An 18,865-nucleotide genomic window follows, 5' to 3' on the forward strand; every position below is an offset into this window, starting at 1 on the left:
CCATGATCTGCTCAAAATCTTTTTCCAAACCCTACTGGGCACACATTGCCCTCAGAGATAAATGGGCCAAGGATTAGAATTAGAGGTTAGGATGAGGGTAGGAGGCTGAACAGGAACCAGGATGGGCTGTGGTCTGGTGTGAGATGGGAATGGGAAGAAGGGTTGAAGCTCAGGCTCTACGCAGAGAAAGCCCAAAGCCACTGAAAGGAAGCAAGCAGATTCCAGAGAATAGCTACCTGCTTGCCACAGAATCTCTCCATGTTTGGCTGCCCTCCAAAGCCAACTTTTTTTTTTTGGGGGGGGGGGCTCTATTATAATAAACATCTTTATTAGCTAGAGCTTGGGATATAAAAGAAATTTGGAGATTTCCAATTTTTTTCATCATTGTCTTTGAAAGACATTGCCACATTTGATATCAGACAAGGGGATAAAAATGAAAGCTTCCTCATGTTTGCTTCAATGCACACCACTAAAACTGGAGCAGTAGAGATGATTAGCATAGCCCTGCGCAGGAGGACACTCGACTCTGTGAAGCATTCCACATGATTTAATAATGGAGAAATTCTCAGGGCAGAGTTCTAGAGGATGGCATACGTTCTATTCTCAGAGAATCGAGAATATTCCATCTGCAGACTGAGGAGCTTGTGAGGAGAGGCTGGTGTCAGAATAGTTTTCATCCTTTCCCGTAAAGTACTTCAAAGTTGCATGCATTGCTAAGTTATGCAAGCTACTTCCTTCAAGCAGCTCGAGACAGTGACAGCTAGATTAGCTTGTGTCAGTATTTACGCATGTCCCCAAATCACCTCAGAGCTCTTATTTAAAAGTCAGAATCCTGGACGCTATCTCCAGATTTTCACATGTCCTTGAAGCCAGCGTTTGAGGAAGAGACACAGGCAACACTAGGTCTCCAGCCTTAAATGCACTCCAAGCGATTGAGAAAGTCTGCTGGAGCTCTAGGGTGAGCCAGGGTCTGAGCATCAGCCATCAGCTGGTGATGTCTGCCGTGGGCAGAGCATGGAGAGTTGAAGCAAAGGAGTCACGTGTTTCTCATTCCTACAGCATCCATTCATTAACCTGTATGAAAAAGCCGTGCTAATCATCTCTGCATCATTCTGGTTTTAGTGTATGTGTGCCAAGAGGATCATGAGAACCCCTTCATTCATATCAGGTATACGGATCTGTGTATGTAAATATACAGACCCCAGAAGAATAAGTCATTTCAGTCCAGACTGTAGAAGTGTCTGTGAGGGGACACATCCTAAAACCAGAAGTGTGCCTGAATACACATAGTGCTGCGGCAGGCAGTAGCAGGAGCGAGGACCTGTGTTACATGGGCAGGCAGTAGCAGGAGCGAGGACGCGGGTTAAGTGGGCAAAAGACAACTGAGCTCTATCTTGGAGAATAAAAAGGAATTTTCCAGGTGAAAGTAGGGGAAAATACACTGAAGACAGAGATGATTACAAATGCTGCAAATGGGAAGACTAGCAAGGGATGTTTTCTGGAATATGGTTATTTTATACACACACACACACACACACACACAACCCAGCCTCATAGACATGAAGTTTCTCAAAATTTTCTTATTGAGAGGAAGTTGGGGGGGTGCTAATTGGAGGAATTGAAGTAAGGAAAGGGATGGGGGAAATGATGTAAATTATATTTTAATTAGAATTTAAAATCACTAAAATAAAAAACTTAAGGTGCTCCCACATGAATCTTTGTCTAGCTTGTAGTGCTAGTCCTGTGTCCTAATGTCTCAGTTTAAATGTCAACTTCTTCAACAAAGAGAGCCACCAGAATTTAGTGTAAGGGTGGGGTGCACACACATGCTTGAAGTAGAGCATATGTCAAGCAAAGTAGTATGAAATAAAGCTACAAGAGTCAGACAGGCGATAATGCCCAGTCTCCATACACTCACCAGGCCACACCCAAGGCAGTGGTCACTGGGCTAACAAACAGAAGTTCCATTTGCTATATATACTATCTTGCCATACATGAACCACAGATCTAACAAATTGGGAGACTATGTGATAACGCCCTCCACCCCTTCCCGCATCTCAGCACAATAATAACCATATTAATAACAACAGCTTGACCTTTTCCCCGGAGCTTTGCCCTTCCCCCGAGAGATACTGTGTTGGGTCACCCTTCTGCTGCTGTGTTAACACACTATGAACCGAGACAACTTACAGAAGGAAGGGTTTAATATTGGGGCTTACAGTTCCAGAGGGTTGGGAATCCATGACCATCGTGGCAGGGAGCATGGGCACAGGCAGGCAGGCAGGTGCTGGGCACAGCAGCTGAGAGCTCACATCAAGATCCACAAACAGGAAGCTAAGAGCATCCCCTGGGAATGGTGTGAAGGCCATACCTCCTAATCCTTCCCAAACAGCCACCAACTGAGGACTGAGCATTCAATGCTCAGGATTTACAGGGGGAACTATCACCCAACCACCGCCAGGATGAACCTCCAGCTGGCCCACCACACAGCACAGCTGGAAGGTGAAGCTTGAAAGCTTGTTTGCAGGTGTGCTTCTAAGAGGCTAGGAGCAGGACAGACTCCATGGTAGGCAGACAGACAGACAGAGGCCTGGAATGTTAACTCAGTGGTAAAGTGCCTGTCCTGCAAATAAGAGGACCTAAGTTCCATCCAGGAAGCGCACGGTGGAAAATAAAACAAGCATGGTGTTGGGAGACACACTTGTAATCACGGTGCTGGGGAGGGCAAAAACAGACAGATCTGGGACCATCCAGTGAGCCTGCCTGGCCTACATGGTACATTGCAGGCCAAAGACAATACTTGTCTCAAAAGTCATGAGGGATGACCACTAAAGGCCACACACATGCAGACATATGTGCATGTGGAACTGTAGAGAGGGAAAGGGAGGTAGGGGATGGGGAGAGGGAGAAAGAGGGGGGCGAAGAGAAGGTAAGGAGAGAAGGAGGGGAAGAAGGAGCTGGAAGGCAAAGCTAACCACAGAACCTGAAGCAAGGCATACAGTGTGTCTTCTTTTTCTATCCGTCACTTTGAAAGTATCACTTCATTTGCTTTATTTCACACATTTTGGGTACATACCAGTACATTCAGTAGTATGTACTGAAGATACAGAAGTAAGCACCCAGGCAAGACTTCCCCCTTTCAGAACTCATAGAATAGCTGGGGATCCAGAAATCCCATAGGCAGGTGTATCTGTTCATAGCAATCACTATAAGAAAATAAAATCTTATAATTAGAGGGAGACAATATGTAGGGAATAGGAAGAAAGGGACCAACCTTAGCCTGGTTGGGAGACCCGGTGACACTAGGGCAGAGAACAGTTGATAGGAAACAACCAGTACAAAGACCTAAGAAACAAAAATCTCCATACAGAAGGAGCACCATGAAGCAGATATAAGCTGTGTGAAACTTTGGGTGGCCAGATGGAAGGTTCATGGAGCTAGATAGACAATAGCCATGAAAGAGAATCACAGAGAAATCAAATCAAGTTAGAGAGTCGGGCAAGAGGCAGAAGACCATGAAGAGCTTTTACTTTAAAATAATGGTGGTAGAAACATAGCTGAGTGGGTAGTGTGTTTGCCCAGCATGCATGAAGCCCTGAGTTTGATCCCCCACAGCCACATAAACCAAAACTACCCACATAATTCTAGAAGTGGAGACAGGAGGATTAGAGGTTCACGGTTATCCTTGGCTATAGAGCACCTTTAAGGCCCTCTCTCAAACTTCAGTGAAGAAGAAAGGAGGTGGGTCTGAGCTGCATTTGTGGCTGTGACCGTGAACCTTGCAGGCTGTAGACAATTATAAGGTGCAAGGGACAACCCCAGAAGAGTCACTGTAGTTGCCCAAAAGACACAGATTTTTGAATCTTGGTTTATATTGTACCAGAATGCCCATTGCATGGATGAAAAAAAATCTGAGCATCCGCGTGGTTCGTGTAACATAATGAAAGTCACGTGATTACAAAACAAAAGAGTCAAGAGTCACTCGGGTGTCTAGCCAAAGCACACATGCTGTCTGCAAGCTCCACACTTCTGCAGTGAGATGGAGCTAAGGGTCATGTTAAGGGACATGAGAATCCGGACACATGGAATACCAGGCCCTCAAATCTGTAATCAGTTACTCAAGCATGGATAAAAGGACCTTCTGAAGGTTGAATCCCACCAGCCCACAGGGCAGAGACTCTCAGGAGACAACCCTTGTAAGTGTGGAGTATTTGCATTAAACTTTTCTTAAAAGCCAGAAAATACGATACCAAATGTCTACCCCGTGTCAGAGATTCTTCCAAGTGCTTTCCATGTACGATTCTTCACCGACCACATGAGAGGAGTGCCCCTGCAGTAGAGGACAAAGAAGACAGAGATCTCTGCTTGCTTGTCTCCCAGCAAGCCTGGAGATACCCTGAGCCTTTTCCATGTTTGAATGATTCGTTAGACCCCACTGTAACACGCTGCACAGGTGCCCAAGCATGGTCAATAAAGGGATGCTGTGCTCCTCTAAATCACTCACTCCGCACCCACTTCCCTTTGTTTCCATCTTCTGGTTCCCCACATCTCTGTGCCACTGGGTACCCACATGGACATGGCGCCTAACTTCCCCAGTGAGCCTATGGCATTCTTCTCCTTTTCTCCATTTTGTAAATGAGAAACTGAAGCTTCACCTTTTGAGCTAAGGTTTTAACTCAGCCCTCCCAGAGGTGTCGCTCTTATCCTGAAGTCTGAGGGAGCCTTGGGAATGGAAACATCAGTCTGGGTAAAGTAGAGGGTGGTGTCAGTGCTAGTGACAGCCTTGTCCTGACTGCTCCCCCTCAAGTCGAGTCAAAGGTGGCTCTGCTTACTTTTTTGTAATGAACTAAAATAAATGAAGAAGAGTGATTGGCCAGTTGTGGGCTAGCTTCTGCTGTCCCCGGCCATGTGTCAGCCCTGGCATGGGTTTGATGCAGGGGAAGAGTTAAGGTTTGAATTATTATCAGAATTAGGGTGCTTTATTGGTTCACATCACCCAATCTTCCCCAGCCATTATGGCTTCACCAAAACATTAAACTACTTTAAACTTTCATTTTCCTCTTAAAACTAAATTAGTTTGGAGGAAATTGTGTTTTCTGAGCTGCAGCTCCAGCCTCGGGCAGAGGGAGTTACAGTACAGCGCACAAATAAACAACAATCACAGCCTAATTACTAAAGAGCAGGAGCAGGGCTGTCAAGTGGCGGGTCCTGGAGGGAGGCGAGGCTCAAGTGGACCTCCTCTGGAAGCCTGCAGGTATTGACGCGGTAATCTGCTCCTCCGGCCTTGAAGGCCAAAGACAAAAAATGCCTGAAGCACACCAAGTCCCTAATCCATGGACACTAGCCTAAACTATCCTGTGCCTTCCCCCCATTGAGACCCCTGTTGGGGAAATCCTAGGGATGGAATCTGGGCCAATTGCCAGTCATGTGACTTCAACTGAGCCATTCACTGAAGCTAAGACTAATGGATTAAAGTCTAGTTTGCTGAGGATCTCTTGTGTGTCAGGAAATATACCGTACGCCTCATTTTTAATGGTTATCAGACTTCTAGTCTATTTGCCCACCTGCTTTGAAGAAATATTCCTTGCGTCCCAAGCATGGCAAATCCTTTTGGCTGTGTAACTAACGATGAGCTATCCTCGATCCTCCAGCAGTGGAGTGGTTGAGGCCTAAAACCCTCACAGGTCCTCCATTACTGTAGGACAATGGTCAAGTGATCGAGAGCCTATACCACCATGGGACCTCAAATAGCCCAAAAGTAAAACTGAGCCCAGCGATAGGACATCAGTCATGTGGGGGGGGGGAACTGTGAAGCTACGTCGCTTTTGAAAGGACCTCTCTAAAAAGTTTTCTGCACCCAATAAGGCGCCTCCCCTAAATGTAAAAACCCAAATCAAGACCAATCAAACCACACTAGAAAAGGCTCAGGTTTAACCAGTATACCAATGCTCCCTAGATGCCTTTTTCAGTCTCCCAAAAAGGAGGCTGGGGAAGGAAGATGGGAAAACCAAGCTTGTTCTCTAGGGGCAGTTTAAATACCCTGTGGAGTGGTCTTGAGCATCTCTGGGGAGGGGTCATCGTTTGACGGGCTTCTCAGGGGTGGAGTCTGGACTGAGGAAACTCCAGGGGAGGGGGCTTGGGATGGAACTTCACCAGAACATTCCAGACTCTTTGGCTATACGGATGTCCAGGGGCTGGGGTGAAAGGCCTTCCATCCAGCACTTCACTACCACTCTGGGAATGTGATTGGTTCAGGGCAACAGTAGATGGAAGCCAAGCCAATCACAATTCTTCTCCAGGATTTTTCTGCCTAGAGCTGCGAAATAAGGTTCTGTCCTCCCAGATCTAGGAAAATACAACTTTTAACTATTGATGACCATGGATTTGAAAGCCATCCCCAGAAAGGCAGAAAGTGGGTGGGGTAGCAGGTAGCAGTCCTGGAGGAGAAAGCTGAGGGATGGAAGGAGATGAAGAATGCTGTCTTTGGCAAGACTCTTATCCTATCGGTGAGTTGTATTGCCCAAGCCCATAACCCACCACAGCTTTCGCCTCCCATGAGTTTAGTCCAGATGGAGCCCTGCCATAAGCAAGGAGGGGCTTAGTGACAGCCTCATCTCTGTACCTAACATTTATAGAGCAAGCACTGCAGTCACTTACATGTTCATTGCATTGAGTTCCAGAATCTACGGAACTATGAAGGTGGTACCAAGGACACGGCCATCTCATATTTAAGGAAATCGATGCACAGATACATTAAAGCAATTCCTCCAAGGTCATTCACCTTAGAGTTGTAGAATAAAGAAAGTTCTCTCTTATGAACTTTTATGCTTCCTTGCAAAGGATGATGTAAGCATTGAGTTATCCCACTTCACAGAGGGGGACGATCCAGAGTTTAAGAGATGGGGACTCAGCTTTGAGGCCCCCTTTCTCCGTCCTTCCCTCCCTTACTTCCAGAAAAAAATCTGCCCACTGGATTTTCTCAGCCACTGCACCAGTACACAAGCCTTGAGCTGATCCCTTTTTATCTCCACAAAAGGAAGTGTCTTTGTTGTGTTTTCTTTTTCCACTGTATCTAAAGATGATCATGCCGCCTGATGTTATTCTCAATGGTAGTGCTCCAGCCCACAGATGCCAAGGGCTGTGAAACTTCCTGTTATACAACTGTTCCGAACTTCCAGGGCTGATTGCCCCTGGCAGAAGCAGCCCCAGACAGGCCAGAGCGTTTGATGCCGAGAGAACGTGTCAAGGCTGCCTGGGCATTTGGCTAGTCCCTTTTAATTTTGAGAGCAAGAGAGTCTAGGTGTGTAGACATGAGGGGAAGCAGGAAGACAGGAGAGAGAAGGGCAAGGTGAGCATAAGTGGGGAATCATGAAGCAGCAGTCAAGAGCAAAACCAATATCATCACTGCTCATTCCCCGCTGGGCTCCCGATAAGACAAGGCATTTGAGTTTGTTCCTGAAAAGGGGATTTGGCCGGGTGACCTTGTAGGCAAGAACTCTTCACTCATAAGCAACCCAGACCTCTTCCTCTTCCAGGCCCTACAGGGGATGTGGCTGAGAAGATTGCCCTGCATCCTCCTGAAAGCCTTGTCTCATGGCTGGGCTATGCAAACAAGCTGCCTATTTGGGCATAGTTTTGAGTAGCACTCTTGGGAAAGGAACCTTTGGGGAGGGAAGAAGTGATTCAGTAACCGTCAGCATGGATGTTAGCAGGACTTGGATATAGGGTTCAAGTGTGAGGCTCTTTGCAGCAAATATGAGCAACCCCTGGTAGCCTTACAGTAGGGCTGGCCCTCCACCAGCCTCCCACCTCTGGCTTCCATCAAACCATCATCTGCAACAGATTTCTCTCTGCTAGAGGCTGAAGGTGGCAGGGGGACTATTAGGTAGGGGCTACATTCATCTCCTATCAGGAATAACAAACCAATTACTATAAACCTAGAGGCTTAGAAAACACATGTTTATTAATTTACAGCCCTGGAGTATAGAATTGGTCCTCACCGGGCCAAAATTGAGATGGCTGCAGCATTGTGGTCTTAGCTGCAGGCTCAAGGGAAGAATTCATTTCAATTCTTTCATTGTCCCCCTTCAGTTTCTAGTGGTCACCAACCGTCTTTGGCTCACAGCCCCTTCCTTCAAGCCAAGTGTTTCTCATCCTGTCAATCCTCTGCTCTGCCCTTTCTTCATCTCCATTTTCTACTCTGAAGAGACACAGCGATTACAACGCTTTCCTCAACCCTCCAGGATGGCCTCCCCACTGCAGCGTCAGCCATTAGCAATCCTGACCTCCACCCACTGCCTTTATTCCCTCTGTGAGACAACCGAACATAGTCACAGGTTCCTGGAACCAGGACATGCATGTCTATGGGGGATCATAATTATACAGCTTTATTATAGAAGTTCTAGTAAAATTCTCATTCTGGTTGTGTTTGCTTTGTTTGTTGTTACTATTGATTTGAGATAGCATCTCAGTGGGTATGCCAGGTTAGCCTCCAACTGGTGAGTCTCCTGCCACATCCTCCAGAGGACTGCAGGCATGCATCACCAAGCCCAGCTCATGAATCCTTAATTATATGCTGGGTGCTCTTGACCTCCTTTTCCCAAGGTCGGTGAGAAAACTTGACCAAAGTGACTCAAAAACTTGTGGTCTCACTCGCCCAGGGAAAATGATTGTTCGTGTGGATGTCTGCTGGAGCTCCACTGGTGCAGCAGAGTTTGCAGGGAATGACTCGTGTATGAGCAATAATGAGGCTGACACTCAGGGGTTTCTTGAGCCTGGATTGGCCTCAGGCTCTCGGTCTTCCTTGCCCCCAGTCTCCTGGAATGAGATTAGAGGTGTGCACGATGGTGTTTCAGAACGAATGCTGAGGAATCTGAAGGCAGTCCCTCCTCGTAAGCAACAATGAGACCTTCTTGCACACACAATCACCAGTGTCTCTTCTAAGGAATGCTATATGCTTGCTAACATCCAGGATGTCCTCCTGTGCTATTGTGTGGCCATGGTGTTGACACAAGTCCAGCACTATGTTGGTTCAAAAGAAGGCTTTGCTGTCGCATCAGGGCCTGCAAGCTGGGGTGTGGCTATGCAGGGTGGTGTACCTTCAACAGCAGCCACAGGCAGATTATCAGACTCATTTTAGACAGACACCCTCGGAGCGTCTGTCCTTGGTGGGATTCTGGCTTCTGGCCATGGCCAGCTGGACCAGCAGCCTGAACACTGGGTTTTAAATCCTTAGACTAAGGCTGAGGCAGTAATGCAGACGCCTGACATCTAGAAAGAGACAGTTCTGGGCTGTGCATGGCTTGAGGCCCCTCTGATGTAGCCTAAGCTCTGAACAAGTGAGTTTTAAAGGCTCCAAACTGTAGAAGTGTGACCTTCCTTCTTCAACTGGTCAAATGTTGGTGCTATCCCTAGGGAAGGCCCCCTTCTGGTTCTTTCCATGCCTTGCCTCTCTTTGCCGCTCCTGCACACAATCCCCTCCTCTCTCTTTCCTCTGTCTCTTCCTCTCTCCCCCTCTGTCTCTCTGTGTCTCCTGTCTTCCTCTGGATCTGTCCTTTCCACCTGATTCTGTCTTCTCCTATTTCTTTATTCACCTCTCTGCCTCTCTCTCTCTCTCTACCTCTCTCTACTGGTCTCCTGTATCTGTCTCTCTTTCCCTATCTGTCTCTAGATCTGCCTCCCTCCCTGTCTGCCTTCCGTCTCACCCTCTCAGTGTTTGCATAAACATTTCCTACTCTGTGTGCTTTGTGTTTATGTGTGTGTGGTATGTGTATATATGCTTATATGTATGTTTATGTATGTGTGTGTTTGTGTATGTATGATCATGTGTGTGAGTTGTTTGTGTATGCATTGTATGTCTCTATTGTTCATATGCGTGTGTGAGTGTGTGTGGTATGTGCCTCTGTTTTGTTTGTATGTTTGTGCATATGTGTTGTGTGTACTGTGTGTACACATTGCATATGTATGGTTTGTTTTTGTTCACTGGCATCTACTTTTCTTTTTTACCCTCTCTGTACCTCTTAACTGTCCTGGAAGCTCTGACTTTGGATCTTATTTTTTCCCTTGCTTGTTTTCTTCCCTTAACTCTTCTCCTTCGCTGTTATTTCATCTGTATTTCTCTTTGATGTGCTTCTCATTTCTCTGCAGTGTGACAAAGAGAGAAGGGAGGAGAACAGGAAAGACAGAGGCAGAGGAGGGGGACAAGCTCCACTTTCCCTCCCCTCATCCACCCCCTTACACTCTTGACCCCAAGCTCACATGCCAGGCTCTGCCCACATCCCCTACAAGGAGAACGTCAGCATCCCAGTCAATCAGTACAGAGGGAAGCACAGCCTCCCCTTGCATGTCCAAAGTGCAAGTTCACTGGGTAGGAGCAGCTAAGACTTCTAAACAGGCTGCAGTTCTCCAGAGGACAGTCTGATTTTTCTCCAGAAAAAGAGGAGAAAGAACTGTTCCATGTCCCCATAAGAGTCTGTGTCCCCATTCACCGTCAGCACTTTTACTGTTAACTTCTTCCATAAGGCAACTCTGTCATTCCGGAACTGAGAAGCAGGCTTGGAGGGGAAAAGGGAAGAAAGAAATAATTATGTGCCCAGCTCTTGGCAGTTGCGCGTTTTTTTCCTTCCCGTTTTATGTTCCAAGTCATAATCCTACACATATAAAATTTAACCACCACTGCATTGTTAGCATTTTGCAGAGAGAAGTCTTCAGCTACAGCACCAACCAATTTACTTGAAAGAATTGCTGGCACCTGTTTGCAGCCAACGGGCCCAGGTTGGCTTGTAATACCCCACTGTACCAGGTGACAGGCACCCTGGCTTTTCCTCACTCGCTTCCTTGTCTATGCAGCACACAGGCTTACAGAAATGCTGGCTCTGTTGAACATCCCTCTCACGGCTTTGTTTCAGGGAAGGCATCAGGGTATTGCCGGAACAAGCGGGAGAAGAGACTCCGTTCCAGAACCTTCCCAGGCTGGGGTCACATCAAGCTCTTCATTCACTCCCTGGGTTACTTTGGGCCAATTACTAAACCCCTGCGAGCCCCACTTCTGGTTTCTTCCATGAAAGAGAGATGGGAACAGCAGTCTCATCTCACAAGCTGTTGGAAGTATGATTTGGGATGTTACATGAGCAAGTCCCACACTCACAGCAGACATGTGCTGGGCGAGACAGTGGGTGAGTCCCACACGCACAGCAGACATGTCCTGGGTGAGACAGTGGAAGTCTGTATTGAGGTTTGGAATGTTACATGAATGAGTCACATGCACAACAGACATGTCTTGGGCGAGACAGGGGGAGGGGTCTGTTTTGCTTTTTGTTCCAACGCAAAGGTTGAAGTCTGGTCAGTATTTGGTGCTTAATAAATAGGAAAAGAGCATAGGAATTAATTAACTACCTCCTTACTTCTGGCCTAAGGTCAGACTCCATAGAGAACTCCCAGCTATGACTTTGAAATATTCCTTCTTTCTCCCTGCTTCCTAGATGTCAAAGAGGATTTCCAGCCTGTGCAATTTGCAATTTGAGGACTCTAAGATCAGGGCACCACTGCAAGTCCATAGACATTAAGATTCTTTGACAGCAAAACCCCATCTTAAGCTACCTTAAACACCAAGCATTAAATGATACAGCTAGCGTGTCTATACCTGGAGGGGCTGCATCCAATATTCTGAGTCCATTATCACAGCTTCTTCCATGACTTTCATCTGCTTCCTCAAATGGTCTCAAGATGGCTATCTTCACAGGCGAGTCCTATGGTCCTATACTCCCATGGTTTCAGTTCAACACAAGGGTTGACAATAAGCTGAATTTGGCCTCCTGGCTGCTCTGTAAATGGGGTTTTACTGGATCACAGCTGCATCTACTCATTGGGGTGGTGTTGGTGACAATGTTTGCAAAGCAAGGGCAGAGTTCAGACGCTGCAATAGGCATAGACAAAAGGAAAGAAAATAAAAAAGAAAGCACCATTGATAGTCACCCTTGGGTCCATCACAAAAGAAAAAGAAATGATTGTTGACCCTTATCTGCAACGGAGCCCTGCTTCTGCCATGTGAGAACTGTGGTTTGAATGACAATGGGCCCCATACAGGCTCGTGTATTTGAATTCATGGCCCCTGGTTGGTGGAACTGTTCTGGGAAGGATCAGAAGGTGTGGCCTTGTTGGAGGAGGTGTGTCACTGGAGGCAGACTCTGAGGTTTCAAAAGTCCGCTCCATCCCCAGCTAGCTCTCTCTGAAACCAATGTAAACTCTCAACTTCTACTCCAGCACCACACCTGCCTGCTGATGCCATGCTCCCCACCATGATGGTCATGGATTCACCCCCTGAAATTGCTAGAAAGTCTCCAGTCTCCAGTTAAATGCTTTCTCTAAACTGCCTTGACCACGGTGTCTCTTCACAACAAGGGAAAAGATAAAATGGGGTATGAAGTCTCAGGATTCAGAACATAGCTCTTCCTAAACCATCCCCTGGGGCCTGGGAAACTCTAAAAAGTCCATCTTTCCCCTTGGGCATCACTACGTTGAAAGGGGAAGACAGTCAAAGCATCTTGATAGAAATTCCTCCCCAGCAAGTTCATGGAGAACAGGAGAAGTGTGTGTTCCCTTGGAGAAACAAGGGCAGTTGCTAGAGGAAGAGAAAAAGACAAAGCCGGGTGAATCACAAGACCCTCCCATCACACAGACCTAGTGAATTAATACAGGCATCATGTCCAGGGCCAGAGGCACTGAAGCCAGATTCCAGTTTGCCAAAAACATTCATTCCCAAACAATCTCTTGGACACAAGTTTTCAGTTAACAAACAGATGCTTCTTTTCTGGAATAAGCACTCATGTGGATTCCTGTCAGGTCCAGCCTGACTGGTCCATACATTCCTGAGAAGGGGAATATATATGGATTGAAGAAAGAATAAGCAAGAAACAGAAGATAGAGTTGGGAGGGCTTCCCATGAATACTGTAATAAAAGGCCCGAGTTCATTACTCACAGTCCTTCTATACCCCAATCAGAAGGGGAGGGCACAAGACTTCCATGATACAAAGAACAAGCAAGCATATTTACCTCCTTACATCTCAAACCACTTGGTAACCACGCCCTAAATCAAACATCCTGTTGTCTGACTTTTGAGGAGGAAAGCATCCAGTAGCGACACCTTTGGCCAAACACTCAGTTATTTACCCTTGAAAAGCAAGAATAGGTTTAAACTCTCTGACCTTTGGTCAAGATGAAATGAATTCAAAACTGTGGGCCCCCACGGATTCCTGTATCAGGAATTCCAGGGCTAACCAGTCCTCACCATTGTTGATTCAGAAAAGAACAGAAAAAAACCAAGTCTAACACTGCTGATCTTTCTGTTCAAGACACTGCCATGGTGGAGGCTCAGCAGCACAAACCTCTTAAACCAGAGGCAGCATTTGAAGCTGGAAATGACCCTTCCAACTCTCCCCAGGATGCCTACTCCCTACTCATCAGACTGTGAAGCTCTCCCAGTTCCAGACAGCAGCATCCCATGAGCCCAGGAGACAAAGCTAATTAATCATAGAACTCCCCCAACACACACACACACACACACACACACACACACACACGTGCGCACTCTTCAATGCAGCAGCCATGCATACACTCACTATCAATGATGCTTGTGTTAGCCTCCTTCTCTGCCTAGGCTATCCAGATTCCAGAATCCTCATCTAGCCACAAAGAAAAGCTTTCAGTGCCTCTCTCTATTCTAAATGCATGTCTCCTCATAATAGTGCCTTGTTGAAATATATTAAGAAACCAAATGTCTATCTAAACGAATAAACCGAGTAATATGTATATACAACGAAGCATTGTTTCGCCTTTGAAAGGAAATTCTGACATCTGCTGTAGCACAGAGAAAACCTAAGCTCTAACTGAAATAAGCTGCACACAAAATGATAAATAGCATAATTCACTTAAATAAGATCCCCATGCAGACAGAAAAAGGCGTGCTATCAGAGTCTGGAAGCTGAGAAAATTGAGAGTTCATGTTTAAAAGGCCTAGAGTTTCTAAGTGGAAGATTCTGGAGTTGGATGGTGATGGTAGTGGCTTCCAAAGATATCAGTGTATTTAAAAGCCACTGACTTGTGCTTAGGTCTAAGGAAACAGAAGCGAGGTCTAAATAATGTAGGAGCCAGAGGATGGGAGCAGTGCTATGAAATGCTGCCTTCTAGACATGGCAGGGCTGTCACACACATGCATCCACAGTAGCTGGGGTTCTGTGCATAAAACTTGTACAAGATTAGCTGGGCAGTGGTGGTGCACACCTTTGATTCCCAACACTCGGGAGGTGGAGGCAGACAGATCTCTGAGTTTGAGGCCAGCCTGGTCTACAGGCTGAGCTACACAGAGAAACCGTATCTTCGAAGGAAGGGGGTATACAACATCAAACTAGCCTAAGTCAGCATAGGTGAGAGAGAGGCTCATGAGTCCCCGCCCCTAGCTGAGGTACCTCACCAAGGCACTGTTCAAGCAACTGAAGGGGGAAGAGTCACCTTTCTTTGAAAGTGTGGCCACTGGTAAGTTGTCTATTCCCCAGTTGTTGGCCCCATAATCATTCACAGATGGTCAAGACTAACTGGACCTGGGGTAGGGGTATTTTAAAAGGTAGGGAGGATAGGAAGTTGGTGGGGACATGCTGGGGATGCAGAGAGCTGGAGGGAAGAGGAAGGTGTATGTGGACAAAATATATATTGTAAGTATGTATGTACCAAAACTTCAAAGAATAAATAAAATAGAATTTTAAAATAACTCATATTAAAAATGTCTCTTATATCATCAGCATGTTCAAGTTCTTCACTGTTCCCATCTCTCCAGCTTTATCCTAGTCTTTAATGTTTTCCCCTTACCCAAGATTTTTCTTCACCCTGGAAATAGATTATGATAGCTACATGCCTTTTCTTCCCCGGGTTCTAGAACCACATAGTTCTTCTTCATACGTGAGTTCTGATCTTACCTTGACATCTTGCAGATCACGTGATTATTTTCACCTGTAATACTGACTGCATTCCACTGAAGCAGCATGTCTCTAACTTCCTAAATTATTCTTCAGCACCGTGCTTTGAGGCTCATCTCCATTCCCCTTGTTCTAAGATGTGGTCTGTCTGTCTTTCTCTTCTGCCATTTCAGCCTGATATTTCAAAGCCACCCTGATCCCTGTGCACACCATAAGAAACATTTCCTCATTGCACCAACCATCCAGAATATTTGCTCCCATGCATCACCTGGGAGTTTGTTTTAAAATGTAGGTTCTTGAGCCACTGAGTTGGCTCATTGATGAAGACACTTAAACCAACCTGACAATCTGGATCAAATCCCACATGTTGGAAGGAAAGAATCAACTCCTGCAAGCTGTCCTGCAACTTCCACACCATGGTGGCATGCATGTACATACACACAGACAGATAATTAAAAAGATGTAAAAAGAAATTACTTATAAAATGTAAGTTCTGGGCTCATTTAAGAATTCAGATTATTTGTCCAATATGGATCAGAAGTACCAGTCTAGAGTCTACCACGGTGAGGTAAATTTTAAAGCCTAGCCTACAGAAACAGCAGCCTGAGGCTGAAGGAAACAAGCTGCTGGCTTCAAGAAGAGAGAGACAATGTGTATCCAGGTACAGCTTCTTTAGATTGCACCACATCTTCTATATCACAGCCAACCCACTTTGTACTTAGTCCCAAGCAATTACTGTTAAATATTGTCATTGTGTAGCTTGTTTTCCTATAAATAGCATAATTATGAAATTTTCACAGATGTTGCTACTTTCTACTTAATTGTCTACACCTGGGCTATTTTAACCACCGAGGTTATAAACGGGGAACAGGCTCCAGTGCTCTGAAAGAATAGCAGCCACAAAGTGAGAATTACCTGACCCACTGGTGGGCTGCACAGAGGGGAGCATCAAACGCCCACCTAGTCATTCAACTAATGTCTGCTGGGATTTTCTTATATTTCATTGCTACATCATGCAAACGTGCCCTAGGAATCCAGCAGAGGAAAGGGTGGAATAATTTGCCAGTTGGAGCAGCAATGTCGATGATCTTAAAGGCTGGTGCAAGAGTACTCAGTAGAGGACTTGTCCAGCGAATTGTAGGACAGGGGACTTCCTACAGTCTCCTCATTACCCATGGTCTTTTATGACTTTCACTGTCTACCTGCTCCACATCCCTAAGTGAGCAACCTCAAATCTTCCTCTTCCTCTTGCCATCCCTGAGCCAGTGTGAACATGAACAGGAAGTATGCTGATTCACTGGGTCTCGGCCATGTTATCTGTGGGGATGAGAAGAGGAAGCTGGGCTGATTCTAACCCAATCATAAAGATTGAGAACCAGGTAGTGGTATTCCCTTGAGGTGGAAGGGGTCTAGATGACCATAGAGACAAATCTCTGGGCATGGTTATAAAGCAATTTCCAGACTAGGTTAACCAATGCAGGACCCAACTTGGATGTCTGCAATGACGTTCCATTGACTGGGGTCCTGGACTGAATAAAGAACAGAGAGTAGACTGAGCAACAACACTCATTGTTCTCTGCATCATGACTGTGCATGCCATGTGACCAGCTGCCTCCAGTTCCTGTTGTCATGCCTTTCCCATCAAAATGGATGATACTCTCAAACTGCACACCAAACAAACCCTCCCTTCTTTGGGTTGCTTTTGTCTGGTGTTTTGTCGCAGCAGCAAGACAAGTAACAAAACTCCAATGAAAAACAGGTGTTGTTGTCACAAGATGGGTGTGGATGCTGCGGAACCCCATGAGTGCTCTTTCCAGACATCTGTCCTTCCAAGCCCAGCTACATAACACCACTGCACTAGGGAGTTATGAATTGATGATCTTATGCCCATCCCCTTTCCTAGCCCTGGCCCACCAGCTTCCTAGGACTCCAAAGCTATCCCTGATATATCCCCACATCTGGCATGACAGGATGAGGAATTGAGCACTGGCAGCAGCTTATGGAAGAGGTAGAGAATCTCTCTGCTTGTTCCCATAACAGATGGGCACCTGTCAGAGAGGCCCTCAGGAAAAAATGTGGTCTCTCAAGGTCTCCTGCCTGTAGACTTTAAATTTTTCCACTGCACCCTGGCATGGCTATTAATTAATATTATTATTATCTTTCATTGAGATGGATGAGAACACTAATTGCTGCTCTCATTCAAATCTCTCTGAAGTCACACTTATCTTTAGACAAATAACAACATAAAGACAAGTGATTGATGCTCAGCACTTTGCGCTCGTTTGTAAGTGAGTTGTGTGTGTGATCTTCCTGCCACTGACCTGGGCTCTTTGCCATGTTCTTCTTCTCCACTCTACCCCCTTCCCTCTTCCGCATCCCCTCCCTTTATTGGCCATACCATTAGCTCCTTGATTGGGAGCAGAGAAAAGGAGAAGCCTCCTTGAAATAAAGCATGCCATAGTGGAGGAACAGTAGCTTACTCCCCATAAAATCAAATACACAACCAAGACTCAAGGCCTGTTTCTTCTTTTCTTTAACTGTATGGCCTTGAGATGCTATCAGTTGCCCAAAGCTGCCTCCATTTGGGATGTCTTGGTTGCTTTTCTATTGCTGCCGTTAGACACCATGACCATGGAAACTTAGAGAAGAAAGAGTTTATTGGGGGCTTATAATCTCTGAGGGTGAGTCCATCACCATCATGATCGAGACCATGGCAGCCGGCAGGCAGGCAAGCATAGCACAGGAACAGTAGTTGAGAGCTCACAGCCTAATCTGTAAGCAGGAGTCAGAGGGCGCTAACTGGGCATGGAAGCTCTCTCATCCCAGCCCCAGCAGCATACCTCCTCCATCAATGCCACGCCTCCTAATCATCCCCAAACAGTTCTACCAAGCATTCAGACATAGGAGTCTGTGGGCCAATCTCATTCAAACCATCACATGGGGTAAACGCACAAGCCATTCAAATATGAATGAATAAAAAGTTTTCTGTAATGATGGATCCATCACCAATGCTTCAACATGATCAAGACAGAGAGGAAGGCAGAGGAATAGGGGAGGTTTGCAGCAGAAGAAAGGGGGGGACTTTAAGTGTGCCCTGAAACAAATGCTAAAAGAGGCTCACTCTCTCAGTGAGCATCCTGTATGATGCGTGGCAGGCACATACTTGAGATTCTTGGTTGGTCCTGAGTTGGAAGCCTGAGCAAACCTCAGAGAAGTTCTTTGTTGACTGAGTCCTAGCAGTCTGGAGTCAGATGATGCCATCTTGCATGGTCTGACCATTGTCCGTGTAAATGTTTCATCTTTCAGGCTGTTCTCCGATAAATTAGGGCAGAGCAAGGAGCTAACATATAAACTGCTCGTCTTCACACCTGGCATCTGTTCATACATTTAACAAGTGGCTTTTTAGTGCCTGTTCTGATGATGAGCAGACAAGAACAGTCTCTAAGCTTGCATGGCTCCCCTTTGTGTTAGGAAACAACCCATAAAGTATCAAGGAACAAAACAATGTTATGCCAAGACAAATGTCAGGGGAGTCTCTTCTGCAGGGAGTGAGAGGTTGTCACTTAGCTATAGAAGGATGATCAGGAAAGATCTTCCTGGAAAGCTATCAGACATGGGCGCAACCTTAGCCACACAGTGGCCTCAGGTAAAAGCCAAACATGGTACATAAAGGCAAGGCGTGGCATTTCAAAAACATAATGAAGGCCAGATGGTTGCAATGGAGTAACTGCTAAGGAACAGTGAAGACAAAGCCTCAGAGGGCCCGGTGTGTGCAGACAGGCTGCTGAGCATGCTCAGTGGCTTTTTACTTTAACAGCAGAGGTAAGTAAAGCGTTGGTGGTTGAAATGGTGCTTCCTGGTTTTCCTTGAGGAGACGTGAATAGATGTCTATCCACCC

Source organism: Arvicola amphibius, chromosome 4, assembly GCF_903992535.2.
Source record: "Arvicola amphibius chromosome 4, mArvAmp1.2, whole genome shotgun sequence".
Classification (NCBI taxonomy): Eukaryota; Metazoa; Chordata; class Mammalia; order Rodentia; family Cricetidae; genus Arvicola; species Arvicola amphibius.